Below are 16,403 nucleotides of genomic sequence, written 5' to 3' on the forward strand. Positions count from 1 at the left end.
ATTAAGAAAAAGATTCACATAGCTCGTGAATGATCATCCACAATAGTAAAAAAATATGAAGCACCACAAGAGGAAGGGGTTCTATATGGTCCCCATAAATCGCAATGAACCATCTCGAAAGTATCCGAAGCACTATTATCACTTAAAGAAAAAACACTTCTCGTTTGCTTTGCCCGTTGGCAATATCACATTCTCTATCCAATATAACACCACTCTCCTTTAAGCCTAATTCCATAATAGACTTTGTTACTTGTGCTGAAGGATGACTCAACCGTTTGTGCCAAAGATCGAACCAATCAACTGCTTCTGCCTTCATATCCCGTATCAGTGGCACATTCTGAACACAGTAAAGTCCACCTCGACGCTCACCCTTTCCAATCAACTTCCTCGTGGTGGAGTCCAGTATAATACATATAATTTTATTAAATGTAACATCACAATCTAAATAATCAACTAGTTGTGATACATAAATTAAATTGCCTGTTAAATCCGGAACATAAAGGACATTCTTCACCCATATCCTGTCATTCAACCTCGTTGTTCCTTCTTTTGTAGCCACCGAGCTACTTCCATCCGGAAAACCAACCAGACACTTAGGAATGTGTCGCTTATTACTCAGTTCCTCCGGATTACCTATCACATGGTTGGTAGCTCTAGAGTCTATGATCCTGGATGAATTTTCGGTCTTACTATCCATCTTCAGATTTGGGTATATTCTCTGGGAATTCAACATGTGAATCACAATCTTTCGGATCTCATCGCTCAAATTGTAAAGTCCTGTGCCGCCTGTGTTCACTGTTGCTGTCTCCGCCTAAGTTCCTTCTTCGACAACCACAGTGTTAGCCCGATAATTGCCTCTTCCACAACCGGATCCCAGTCCGCCATTCTGTTGTTGTTGTTGCTATCCTTGTCTTCTTTCTCTGATTTTCTCGTCTCCTTTTTTATTTCTTGCCCACCAATCCAGATAACCAACGAGTTGATAACATTCGTTCATAATGTGTCAGGATCTCTTGCAATGTGTGCAGAATGCACTATCATTTTTTTCTTTACTTTAGTCAAGGTAAGGGTTTCTTCCATGTACGGAAAAAGCCATAGTTTCTCTTCGGTCCTTTATTTTTTGTGTGATGCCTCTCACATTCTCTTTTTGCACCACCTTCGAATAAACCTTGTTTAATGATGACAGCGGTTCCTAGGCCAGTATGTTTGACCTCATCGTTCCATACATTCCCTCATCGAATTTGATAAAATCAAGTGCATTCGTGTTTTGATGATTGTCAAACTAACTCAAAACCAGATAGAGACCTGGTATGTGATCTGCTCTTTGTGCAACTTGCACGGTAAGCAGAGACATCTGTAAAGCCGAGCTACTAACTGCACAAGTACAACAGTTGAGCTGGCCCATGCTTTAGGTCAAATATTGAATGAGTGGTCTCTATCCATCCTATATGCTTCCCACTATATATACAATACATTGCAACATATTGTGTATCACTTGGAAAACCTAAAAATCACCCAAAAGGTGCAGCCATCACAAGACTTTCCAAGTGTTCAAAAAAGCTAATCACAAACTGAAGGACCTGTTTCCAGCACTAAAGATGCTCTATTCTCTTAGATTGTTTTAAACTTTGTTTCATGTGCTTTAAATTGTAAACTTACTCTTCCCAAAAAGTAATCTGTTGTAGGTATATCAATTCTTAGTAGTTGTTAGGCAGTTTATCTTTCAATCTATTAAGTGGTACCCTCGGCTTGATTTACCTTAGGTGTATTAGTTGGGTTTGGCTAAAGTTAGTCAACCTTAGTGGTCCTTAGCTAGAGTTAGCTAAGTGGAGCGGCTTGCAATCTGAGTATTGCAAGTGTAGAGGAACTATGGGGGTTAGTTCCTAGGTTGCATAAGCGTATTGTAAGGATGAGGGATTATGGGAGTTAATTCCTAGCTTACGATAGAGTTGTAACCTAAAGTTGCTCGTGTAGTGGAGTTGAAATCCTACTGGGGTAGGTCATGGTTTTTAATCCCTTGAGCAAGGAGTTTTACACGGTAACATCCTGTGTCCTTTACTTACTGCATTGTATAAGGGAACTGATACCCAACCAAGTCCCTCATATACTGTTTGGTGAGCGCACAGCCTACAACAATTGGTATCAGAATGGGTGATTTTTAAAAGATTAACACCTAGAAAGAATCTGTAAAATGGCAGCGCCACCAAATATGGAAGAAGGACAGTCTTTGTCACGACCCGACTAGGGGGCCATGACGGGTACCCGGAGCTGACTACCGAGCACCACTCATAATGCTAATCATCATACCCGACCTGAACATATATACTCTCCAAGGCAATACATAAATATACATCGGCCCTCACGGCTACAAAAATGATATACGAGAATATACACTGGTGTACCTATGAGATAACTACTACCCACATATACATATCTGTGAGCCTCTACTAGAATACTGAGACATAAGGACGGGACAGGACCCCGTTGTGCCCAAATGTATACACAAAATAATATATCAAAAATGGCACCTCCGGAATAGTGGAGTGCTCCTGTAAATCTGCTGAGTAGCTCCTAGGAAACTGGGCCACCTCCCTGTCTACCTGTGGGCATGAACACAACGTCCAAAAAGAAAGGACGTCAGTACGAACAATGTACTGAGTATGTAAGACATGAACAGCAATAACATATAGAAGAGATAAGGAAACAACCTGTAACTGAATGTCACTTAAGACGGAATAATGCATGCTAACTTACATCATAAACAATATCATGACAAGTATGCATATATATAAGCTGCTCGACTATATAGGTACGGTGTGATCATCATTAGCCCGCGTCCAGGCCTCTCGCGACCGGGGTAACCATCTCATGCCGCCCACTAGTGGTGTCTGCCCATGCCATTTAGACATGGTGTATATGCCGCCCGCCTTAGCGGTGTCTGCCCGGCCATATAGGCACGGTGTGATCTCATTATCATATACTTATCATAAAGCATGCATAAGAACTCAAGACAAGCTATAACTCTATCGAGGTGACGTAAGGTCGCGAACCCCCGATTCCATTATGAAGTAGTCATGATCATCATGCCTTACCTTGAAGGAACTAGCATTGAGGTAAGTCTAGCAACGATGAATAACATCAGGGAATCATTAGCTTCATAAGAACATCATATCATTGGCTTTGGTAACTCTAAACTTAGACTCATCATCATCATTGTCATATTCACAACGCATCTCTTATCTTTGTTTCATGAGAAGCTCTTGATCATCATAGACTCATAGTTTTCAGAATATAAAAGAGTCATGGAAGGCTAAAGGAAGTCATGTTATAGGAATCATGCCTTAGAGAAAAAGGGACTAGCCTTACATACCTTTTCACCTTTCTAACTTGCCGACTAAACGCTTCCTTTCAAGTTCGTAATTCTACATTCAAGGGAATTCGTACTAAGATTAGATAATCGGAAACATACTTGAAGCTAAGCTAAAACTAATGAAAATTTGGCAGCACTTCCTTTGTTTCTATAACTTTCTCCATATAATATAACAACTCCCAAACACCAAGAACAACATTCATAATATCACAATCAATAATTTCAACAAGTTCGACATTATCCAATTCTCAAAATTCCCTCTCAAAGTCACTCATAACCATAGCCATAATACAACACCGCATTCATCCTCATATAATGCTTCTCCAATATTCTTAATACCATTTATAACGAGATTGTACTCATAACATGTCAAGAACCATGATTCATATTAACTTACTACCCAACATACCATTATTTCTGTATTTAAGCTCATATTCCACTTTCTTCCATAATCCAAGTCTTTTAACCACTCAATATTCTCAATAACATGAAATAAACATAAAACTCACCTTAATCACTTGGGAACAAGACTTGAGTCAATCTACTCCCTTAGAATAAAATCCCCCACTTGAATACCAAAGAAATTCTTAATCTTTACAAACCCTAGTAGGCTTCCTAGTACATGAATCTCTTAATCTTTGCTTTTGATCTTGGTTTTTGGTATAGATTTGTTGTAGAAATAGAGGGAGGGTTTTGGAGAGTTCTAGAGAGATGTAGGATTTGTTTTTGGGAGAATAATGGAATAAAAACTTGGGATCTTATATTTATAATCAGGGCTAGAAAATTCCAGATCCGCTGGTCGACGAGCAGGGTCGACGGTCTATCGACATGCCCCGTCGAACTGCCGCCTGAGATGCCTGATTGCAGAACCCTGTCGACGGTGCCAGACGACGGCTCGTCGATGTGAGGATGGCTCGTCGATGTGTCGACGGTCGTCCTTTGGGCCGTTGACGCTGATTGGTATCAGCAGTTTTTCTGAACTGCTTCGATTTGCTCCGATTCGATTCGTTTCACTTCTAATTCCCTCGTAATGTCAAGAATGCATCCCTATACTCATGTACCCATACAAGGTAAAATATCTCATGTCCAAAACTCTGGTGTGGATTACCGAACCGAAGGTACACATCGCCAATAAGCCAAAATCTCCTTGCAACAAAACGGAAGGTGTAACAGTCATTCACCAGGCCACCTAGATTTAATTGACAATACTATGGGTGGTGGAAGACTAGGATGCACGATTTCATCATGGCTGAAGACTTTAGAGTTATGGGACATCGTTTGTGATGGCCTTTATATTCCCATGAATCGATATGAAGGGGGTGTAAAAACCACCCAAAAAACTAGAAAAAATACTCCGAGGCAGACAGGAAAGCTGTTGAGAAGAACTTTAAAGCAAAGAAGGTCCTTTTCTGTGGAATAGGAGCAGATGAGTACAATCGAATCTCATCGTGCACAACTGCCAAGGAGATCTGGGAAGCCCTTCAAACTGCCCATGAAGGAACAACACAAGTGAAAGACTCCAAGGTAGACATGCTCACCACAGACTATGAAATGTTCAAAATGAAAGAGGGAGAATCTATTCATGATATGCACACTAGATTTACCTCTATTATAAATGAGCTTCATTCTCTGGGGGAAATCATCACAACCATCAAACTGGTAAGAAAGTTGCTTAGTGTGCTACCTGATTCCTGGAATAGTAAGGTAAATGCTATCTCCAAAGCCAAAGATCTCAGCACGTTGACTGTTGATGAGCTCATCGGAAACCTTCAGACATATGAGTTGAAGATGTCGATAAAAAGGGCAGAAAAGAACCAAGCTAAGAAAGAAAGAAAGAAATCTGGTTCTCAAAGCGGGAGAGGAGATTCAAGTGATGACGAATCTAAAATGGCTTATCTCACATAGAGATTTCAAAAGATAATCAAGAGAAACAGTGGAATCCTCAAGTCTGGAAGCTCCAGCATAAACTTCAGAGAAAATGACAACTGTTGTCATAAGTGTGGGAAAGCTGGTCACTTCATGAAAGATTGTCCTCAAAACAAGCATGACAGTACTGCCAGGAGGAACCAGGTTCCCGACAGGAGATTCAGAAGGAGAAAAGTTGCTGACGAGCTAGTAAAGCAAGCGCTTGCTGCATGGAAAGATTCTTCTAGTGAATAGGAAGATGAAAATGATCTTGGAGACATGTCAATGGCCATTGAAGATGAAGCATGTAAATATGAATCAATATTTGTTCTCATGGCCGATTCTGATACGAGGAGTGATGACAAGGTGGAGGAGCAAGAAGAGAACAACCTATGCTTACCCATTGGAGAAGTGAAGGAACTGATATGTGAGACAAGTCAACAGAACATCTCCTTGGAAAGGAAATCGAGAGAAGGGGTGGAAGTCTTTCCCAAAGAAAGAAGTGAAGTAAGCGAAACTTCTCGGGAACTTGAAAATGAGCTAAAGGTAACAAGACAAAGGCTCATTACTGAAATAGAGAAAAATAGACTACTAAAAGAGGACTTGGAAAGGACCAAGCTTGATCTTGACAAGGCTCTCAAATGTACCTGGTCCTCTGATGTGATCACAACTATGTACAAAAGTAAGGGAAGTGGTAAAAAAGGACTTGATTTTGAAAAAGAAGAAACATCCTACGACCCACACAACAAGTCTGTCTCCCCAACTGAAAATGGGTTGTGCATGCACCGTGGGCAAAAAGTCACTACAAGGAGGCATGCAAAGCAAGAATCGAGTCTATTCAAAGAAACGAGAAGTATGTGTTAAGTAAAGCTAAAACGGAAGAAACAGGTCCTCAAAAGAAAGGATCACCAGAAAAGAAAAGGGAAGTTCTACCCTCATGGGCCAAAAGGAACCTGATTCACCCTTTTTTCAAAATAAAAGGACACAAACTTATCTGGGTTCCCAAAACCAATCAGTGATATCATCCATGAGGAGGGGAAGAGTGAAAGGATGGTGATAATTTAATTGGTTAGGAGTGACCAGCTGTCATCTCAAACTGATGTTTCTCTTCCCTTAAAGCCTTCACTGGAGCATGTAAGCAGTTGGTAACAAAAGGGAAACTCTCTTCCTGAGTCAAGTGGTGCCAAAATCATGAATCGGGTCTCTTAAACTCAAAAAAAAAATCTCTTGTAAATAAGAAAGGTATTAAGCTGGTAAGTGTTTTTCAACGATGACTAACTCACTCTTATACCATTACAGGTATGTGTGCATGATAGAACCAAGAGAGAGTAAGCACAAACAATGTCGCACATTTCAAAGTTGTATTTTGTCTCAAGAATTTTATTTAGGGATCTGGTCCCTTTGACTCAGGTTAGTAATCCTTTCAGTTCTCATATATATGATTAAACTGCAAAATGTGCCGATTGAATTCATACACATTTTACCAAAAGAGATCCTCAAAATAACATCTCCCACAAATCATTGCCTTTCTCATGAACTGACCCGTTCCCTATAATTGCACCTTCTCCAAAGCATCGCATAGGCCTCCTTAAATACCTCCTTGTGTGTCTCTATCTCTTTCCATTAGAAATCCTCAGATCATTCGTGCATCTCTTTAAGCTTATTCCTTACACAACCCTGTCAAAATCTCCTTGCATTATCTCTTGTTACCAGGTGTTCCCTTGTGTCTCTAAATGAAAATGGACTCCAACTCCTCAGAGTCATATTGTTTATCTTCCTCTGATCAAAATTCGAAAGAATCATATCCCCAATCTCTCACACATAGTCCCTCTGAAACTCAAAAGCGTAGAACAACAAGGAAATTCACATCGCTATCAGCCATCTCCTGTCAAAGTGAGCAATGCAATCTAACTGATAATAAGAAAACAAAAACAGTGGGAAACAAAAGGGGTTGTATTATCGATGAAAGGGAAATTGATGAAGAAGAAGAAGAAGTTCCTCTATTTAGAAAGAATTCTAAGAACAGGGTGGAGGGAGAAATGGAAAGCACTCAAAATCTTAAATCTAAAGGAGACAAGAGTGAACAAGTTGAAAATAAAAGTTAGAGGGAGAGGGAAGAAGGAGATCAGGATATTCAACTTTCTTCTCAAAAGAAAATAAAAGTGGTGTTAAATGAGGAACCTAGTTCTACCAAAGATAAAAAGGTAAAGACAATCTGCAGCAACAAAAGGTTCTTTTTGGGAGAATTGTCGATGTAAGTTTACGGGAGGTATCTGGGATGAAAGAGTCAATGAATATGGTGGAATTTCAAGGATGGACTCATCTCCTCACTCCACCAACACCCAACATATATGAAGCTGAAGTTACTGAACTGTATAGTAGCTTGGTCAAAATCGATGATGATGCTCTAGCCTTGACAGTAAATGAAAAGAAGTTTGTGTTGACTGAGTCAATTCTCGCACAAATCTTGGAAGTACAGGTAGATGGGGTAAGAACTGTAATGGGAAAGGGCTCTACTGATTTCAAAAAGGTCATTGTAAAAATAGCAAGGTCTGCTATAAAAGTGAGTCTCTATAAGCACGAACTTAAAAATGAGCACCAACTGATCTTTGAATTCGTCAGCAAAGAACTTTTGCCAAGAGCTACGGAAAGCTCTAGCGTTACTGTCGTAGACCCAGTCCTCACGAAAGCTCTAATATCTTTTGAATCGATCAACCTGTCAGCTATCATGATTGAGCCGATGATGAAAGTGGCAAGGGCTGTACAAGGGAAAACTGGTCTCCCCTATGGATTCTTTCTCACAAAGGTGCTTATACACTTTCAAGTAAAAACTGGCACCACCTCTCTAGGGACAAAAGAGCATCTGGTCTCGCTAGCCACTTTGGCAGACTGTGGTCTCATACCCAAAGCAACGGATAGTGCCATCCCCTCCACTATCTTAATCTTGATTGAAGCTTAGGAGGCAACCATTGCAGAGATTCAGTAGCTCAAAGCATAAAATGCTCTTTTAAAAATGAAATTAGCTGAACGAACAGAGGCCTCAGGTTCTAGTACTGAAGAAGCAACTGAAATAGACAAACTGCGGGCTGAGAGGGACCAACTAAAGGTCAAAGTGAATGAATTTCGGGACCAAATGCTAAAGGACCAACAAGTTTTCTATGAAAGAGTTGATAACCTCATTCACGCTCTAAACAGTACCAAGAATCCTTCTTAGTCCCTGTCCCCTCTACTTAGATACTGCCCCCTTTTTTGACATGACTGTTGGTACATTTGTAGTTTGTATTTTTGAGTACTGAACAGGTTACTCTCCTGTTTTTTAATTTTTATTTGGGAAATTTACATTGTCTCGTGCTTTATTGCTTGCTTATTTACCTCTAATTCTGCTCGGATTCGTTGCCCCTCTGGGTCTGAGTTAATATGGATGAACTTCTCACTAATTTTCAATGCTTTTTGTTGATGCTAAAAGAGGGAAGATGAGTAGAGATGAATAGGATGAATATGTGATGCTCATACTAAACTGAACAAAGGGGGAAGAGATACTGGGGGAGATATGCTAAGCAAAAAAATAGAGGATTGATATGTACTGATAATGTGGCGATCTGGTCAAGCCTTTTTTGTTTTGTTGATTGTTGCTAACATATTGCAGGTGTCTTGAAAATGATGGTATGCTTCACAGGGGGAACATTGGGAAGCTGGTTCTCAGGGGGAACATCATCTATAGGTTTGTCATCATCAAAAAGGGGGAAATTGATAAGCTCAAGTGCATTTGTGTTTTGATTATTGTCAAATTGACTCAAAACCAGATATAGACCTGGTATGTGATCTGCTCTCTGTGCACCTTGCATGTTAAGCAGAGACAACTATAAAGCCGAGCTACTCACTACACAAGTACAACAGTTGAGCTAGCCCATGCTTTAGGTCAAATATTGAATGAGTGGTCTCTATCCATCCCACATGCTTCCCACTATATATACAACATGTTGCAACATACTGTGTATCACTTGGAAAACCTAAAAATCACCCAAAAGGTGCAGCCTTCACAAGAATTTCCAAGTGTTCAACAAAGCTAATCACAAACTTAAGGACCTGTTTCCAGCACTGAAGATGCTTTATTATCTTAGATTGTTTTAAGCTTTGTTTCATGTGCTTTAAATTGTAAACCTACTCTTCCTAAAAAGGAAGCTGTTTTAGGTATATTAAATTCTTAGTAGTTGTTATGCAGTTTACGTTTCAATCTATTAAATGGTACCCTCGGCTAGATTTAGCTTAGGTGTATTAGTTGGGATTGGCTAGAAGTAGTCAACCTTAGTGATCCTTAGCTAGAGTTAGCTAAGTGGGGTGGCTTGCAATCGGAGTATTGCAAGTGTAGAGGAACTACGGGGGTTAGTTCCTAGGTTGCATAAGTGTTATTGTAAGGGTGAGGGATTATGGGAGTTAATTCCTAGCTTACGACAGAGTTGTAACCTGAAGTTGCTCGTGCAGTGGAGTTGAAATCCTACTGGGGTAGGTCGTGATTTTGAACCCCTTGAGCAAGGAGTTTTCCACGGCAACATCCTGTGTCCTTTACTTACTGTATTGCATAAGGGAACTGATACTCAACCAGGTCCCTCATATACTGTTTGGTGAGCGCACAACCTACAACACAATCCCATGAGTAAAAGATTCACTTTTTTTTTCTTCTCTTTTGGATTCAAGGACAGTTCCTAGATTGCACGTGCACTTTCCGCACGTACAAGTTGGGATCTGTTCGTAATTCGCCAATTCCTCCCACAGCTTAGTGAGTTTTTCGTAGTAATATACTATGGTCCTTTCATTTTGCTTGCACTTCGCTAGTTCCACCTTTATTTGTTGCATTTGAGGGTAGTTAATAACGTCTAACCGATCTCGGATGCTTTTCCATAATTCTTCCGCTTCCTCTTTATGTGTAATCATTGAGCGAAGCGTCGGTTCTATGGTGTTGCAAATCCACGACACCAATAGTGAGTTTATAGTCCACCAATCTTCCAAGTCTGGTGACTCTTCATCCGGCTTCGTTGATCGTATCGTCAACGAAGCCGAATTTCTTCCTTGCTCTTAGGGCCGTCCTTATGGATCTAGCCCATTCTTCGTAATTTTCACCCTTCAATTGGACTTGTGTAACTATAATCCAGCGTGATCATTCGACGTAATGTCGTAGGGAGAGATTGTTTTTCTTTGGGTTTTGTTTTCTTCACCAGTGATTCCTTTGCTGGTATTACCGGTTTCTTTATCGTCACCTACCATGGTTTTAGGGTTTTTGTGTTCTTTTCAATGTGGCTCTGATACTATGTTAAAATTGAGACAGTGACGAGAATTTAGAGTGACAACAATAATGGGAGAATTTCTTTTCTTTGTATTCATCATAATGACCTCCTTATATAGAAGTAAGGTCTTCCTTCTCCTAGTGTAACAAGGTAACCCTATTCTAACAGAACTATAATTCCTATATTATCATAATTACAATTGTACCATAAATAAACTATTACATTCTCTCAATATAATATTATAATATATAGGGTATTAAGGTTATTTAGAAGGACTTTTAGGTAATTCAACTTTAAGTTTAGAATTTTCATTTTTAACATAATACAAATACACACACCATTATACTCAACTGGAGGGACTGGGAGATTGGTTATTGGAGGGGAGCCAAATTCATTACACTATATGAACATCCTTAGCAGTTACCACTTACCACTAACATTTGTCTTTTTAAACTTGTAAATGGTTGTAATTGTTGTAAATATGATACTAATGTGGATGTCCATAACTTCTAGGAGTTATTTCACCATTATGTGAAGTTATACCACACCTCCACTACTCCCTCATTCATCTCCCACAACCCATATTCTTCCCTACCTTCTCAAGCGGTTAATGACATATTCAAGACAGTCTTGTAACCCCCCTCTATGTAGTAGTATAAATAGGGGTATGACATGTGATGTACTAACACTTGAACACACTTGGATGAATAAGAAAGTTCTCATCTCTTGTCTTCCTATTTCTATTGCTTTCATCCTTTTATATTGTTACTCTTTTAGATTGATTTTACAACACGTTGTCAGCATGAGTTTGCTCAAGTCTGCCTAACGATCCTATCACTTTGCCTATTGTACGTCTCGTAAGGTTTTATTTTCCTTCTAGTTTGAGCGTCACCGCTTCTGGTATGTAATCTGACCAGCTCTTAATACTGATATAAGATATATTCGTCTGGTAGATTGAAACGTTTTTACATTTAATGTCAACTTGTTAAGTTTCGATCACCGAAGGATATATGTTCTACTAATTTGTAAATGATTCATTGGGTTAATTAATCTTAGGCAAAGATGATCTATGCAATTACTATTACGGGCTTCATACCAAACAATATATTTGGATAGCATATTCTGGTGAGAAATATTATAGTGATTTCTTTGCCATGTAATTATGACTAATCCTTGTGTGTTATTTAATGATTTGATATATACAAGACAATAGCCTGGATTTTGAAGGCACTAAAATCTGATGAATAGTTAGAGAATTATCTTCACAGATTTAATAACCATGGCACAAATAACGTTAATTTCCTAATGAGCATATGTTGTTTATTGTCACACCACAACCTTGGTAAGGCGTGATTGACACTCGGCACCCTACGGGAACCGAGCGAACCAAACTGTAACTCACATTTTCTGTATCTCAAAGGGCAACATAAGACCAAGGTACCATAAACCATAGGGGCACAAGCCCAAGAGATAACATACTTACGTCTTCAAACTAATCTCGAGTGCATATGCCGGTAAGGCTATCCATAATAATGATACAACATAGTATAAGTCGAGATGATAATAAGACATCTAACTGTGCATATCTGTCTATGAGCCTCTACATGAGTACATGACATAAAGTGGCTGGAACAGGGCCCCGCCATATCCATACAAATGCATATGCAGCCATGCTGACTCACAGGGCAAGTCCGAAGCAAGTGGAGTGCCACGACTCTGCCTGCTGAGCTGGTATCCTTACCGAAAGATCCGTCAAGCTGTATCTCAAGACCTGCGGGCATGAAACGCAACACCCCTGGCAAAGGTACGTCTCAGTACGAATAATGTACCGAGTATGTAAGGCGGAAATGTAACATAAGCAACATATGCTGCAAAGAAAGAGGATAAGAATCAACCTGGCATTTCTGAACTACCGATAGAAATCTAGCATATGTATACATACCTCTTCATCTTCTTGCAGTCTTTACTAGGTCTGTATACCCTACCATGGCTCTGGTTACGTTATCATCAAACGTTATTCGAACATGTGTTGCGGCGTGCAACCCGATCCATATATGATACATGTTTCTCTATACTCTCGCATGCTTAACTATATCTAGGTATAGTATTGTGTCTCTATCTTACTAATCATCCTGTACTAACTGCTCAACTGATCAGTGGTAACTGCCCGACCGACTGCAACTCGGTGGTAATAACTGCCCGTCCGATTATCGCCTGACGGTAGAGCGCAATTGCCCGACTGATCAGCGGTAACTGCCCGACCGGCCGTAGCACGGTGGTAACTGCCCGACTGACTGTAGTCCAGTGGTAAATATATATATCTGCCCAACCGGCCGTAGTTCGGTAGTAAATACATAACTGCCCAACTGGTCGTAGACCTGTGTTAAATACATAAGACTGGTAATACATCTCCGGCCACAACATATAGATACATGTGCTGCGGAACGTGCAGCCCGATCCAATCTCTCATATAGAATCACTTATATAATTCTAGTACTCATTCCTTATCTATTCACTTCTAAGCTCTTCTCGTGACCATCATTTATCCGTCAACGCTTATATTGTCATATAAAACTCATAAGCATATTTCTAGGCCCTTAAGACTTCTTCCCGCTTAACTAAACATTAGCCAAATGTTGAGATACATCAGAAGTCTCTCTTCTAGCATCAAATACCTCATTAGGGATCCTTCACTAGTACTCTATTCATGTCCCACAAAACATTCCTTAAGACACCTTCCTAAACTCATTGGATTATTATTATTATTATTATTATTATTATTATTATTATTATTATTATTATTATTATTATTATTATTATTATTATTATGTAACTATCATCATCGCTATATCTCACCTTGAAGGAACAAGCATCATAAGGTGAGATCAATCACAATGAATAATTTCAAAGGTCATGAATAAGCTCAATAATATCATAAGGATCATGAGATTCATAGGCTTCTAGCATTTGTGGAAGCAACGATATTATGGATATAGTACAAAGGTTTATAACAAGGAATCATGCCTTTAGAAAGAAAGGGTTTAGCCTTACATACCTTTCGGTCTTCTTAGTCACCCAACGTTTATTCTCCCAAGCTCATATGTCTACATATAAATCATTCATACTATCATTAGACTCATTGCCACACACTTGTCTCAAGCATTTAAATGAAACCCCTTTTTGAATCTGCCGAAATTCGGGCAGCATCTCCCCTGTTTATATGCCTAGCCCGAAATCATAATCCAGCAACCAACAAAAATAACAACAATACCAACATCAACCACAATATTTTCAATACCAATTTATTCCATAAAATATCCCACACGACATTTGTCCAATTTTTCCACCAACAAATCCACTATACGATTATTCAACAACTATACTTCCATAAATAAACTTATATCCATATCCATAAGGAGAGATTCATACCTTATTCTCGCTATTACCGCGATATCTCCAATATGTGCCTTGAATTCCAACCAATATTCACCGCAATACGATAGTATAATCGCAACTACGCGCTATCCAAACTTAAATCCAAAGATTATACTTAATTCGCGTTAAAATTTTGTGGGGGAAAGGTTGGGAGAATTTTCTAGAGAGTTTTGGATATTTTGAGAGGTGTTTTTGGATGAAAAATGAGGGGTAAAACCCCTTTTATAAGGTGCTAAAGTCGGTTCGGTACTGTAGCAGTACTATAGCATTTACTATAGCAGTGCGACTACTGTAGTACGTCGGTTACTGTAGCACGTGTTTCTGCTCTGTCAGCCTAACTTGTAATATCCATAATTCTCTACTCCGATGTCGTATCGACGAGCGATTTGTTGTGATGGAAACTAGACTCGACGAACTTCATTTTCGACTTTTGTTTTGCTTCAAAACCTCTCATATACTAAAAGATATTCTTTCTCAAAGTTGGACCAAAATTGCCCCTCATATTTTCCATAAAATCCAAGGTCTCAATAGCTTATTTCTTCAACTCTATTTGGTCGTGAGACTTCCCGGTACTCCTCATATATTATTTTATCCATAAGTATACCTAATAATTATATCATTCCTTAAACCCGAAAGACGGCTCATCTTGATCATCATTCCTCGTACTTGCACTTAAACTTAGCGAACGTTCATCTAGAAGTACGAGGTGTAACATTTATCTCCTTTAGTGTTGAAACTCTATTATTATCTATTCAACAACTTATCTGATTCGATGAGTTGGTCAGCCATTTTTTGAGAATATATAAATATATCATTGTTCAAAGAATTCAGTTTGCTTATTTTATCAGATTAGCCATTATTTCTTCTTTACTTATACGGTTCCAAGTTTACAAATTGATCCAACTTATAATAAGTTTTCTATATGATATCACACTAACTTGGATGTACTTCCATACAATTACTTGGTTCTGATTAGTGAGTTGAGATGAATGAAGAAAGATAGACTGGATTCGTCTGATATTTCATCTTTTAATTGGCTTATGTATGTAATCAAGGGGTAATACTTTGAAGGCTCGTGGTTGAGTCTCATTGTACTTTGGCCTCTTATGCCACTCGTTAAGGGTAAGGCGGTGAATTCAAGTTCCATCGCACCAAAAGGGTAAGACATCGGGTTGGAGTCTCGATGCACCATGATGATAAAATGTTTGGTTCGAGTCCCATAAATTTATGGCCTAACAAGCCTTTATACAAATAAGACGTTGGGTTTGAGTACCGATGCACTATATTGATGATATAATGATGATTAAGATATCGATTTATGGCCTAACAAGACTTTATATGGATAAGACGTTGGGTTTGAGTCCCGATGCACTATATTGATGATATAATGATGATTAAGATAAAATAATGTGTATTTGATGAAAAATTGTAAAGCCCGTCCCACTTGATATGCTCCATTCCATGAGGGGAATGTGGCAGGTGCATAATAAGTCTCAATGAAAACAAGTGGTTAAATGAATGAACGTGGACATGGCAAAGGAAAAAATAATGTTAATCATCATTGTGGCAATATAAGAGGAAGAACATTATGTGTTTTCATAATGGTCCTTCTAAAGGTGAGGGTAATTTTTATCATCAATATGGTATGAAAGGTCATTGGGCACGCGGTTGTCGTGCGACCTAAGTTGATGAAATTTATAAATACTCCATCAAAGCAAAGGATACAATTTAAAAGTGATGTCGAGGTGGGTCTATGAATATGATAAAGACAATGGGCTTGTAATGAAAATTTATGAAGCACGTATATATGACTATAGTCCATTCCTTGAACAGAATATTGTGACTTGTGATAAGCATCGTGAATGCTCGCCCATTTTGAAAGTGAAATGTGAATACATTATGGATAATGACGCCCTCATGTATAGTTGGATAAATACCACAACTCGCCTCTATGCGAGGTTTGAGAAAAAAAAAAAGAAATTTTATATTAGCATAAACGGTCATTGGTCACGTATTTTTAGTACTTCATAAATATTTTGGTATGACTTATCAAGAATTACTGAAGGGTAATAGCAAGAAATAAATCTTTCCTATAAAGGTTTTGGCCATGACCATAATCACAATTACTCCCTAAAAGGAGATGTTCACCATATGGATGGTATTATGAAATATGTGGTAGTACATAATTAATTGGGAGCTCTGGAAAAGCTAATTTGTTACTATCCGGAGGAATGAAATTGTTCATAATATTGATATTGTAGTAAGTCTCAAAAGATTTTTTTTTCCAGTTTCAAAGGCATTGGCCAAATATGAATTATATTGAGACTATAAATTATGGGAAGGTTTAATATCTTCATATTACTACATCTATAGCGGGTAAACAAAATGTATGTGTTATGTTGCCCGTTTTTCCT

This window comes from Lycium barbarum, chromosome 4 (assembly GCF_019175385.1).
Source record: "Lycium barbarum isolate Lr01 chromosome 4, ASM1917538v2, whole genome shotgun sequence".
In the NCBI taxonomy this organism is placed as follows: Eukaryota; Viridiplantae; Streptophyta; class Magnoliopsida; order Solanales; family Solanaceae; genus Lycium; species Lycium barbarum.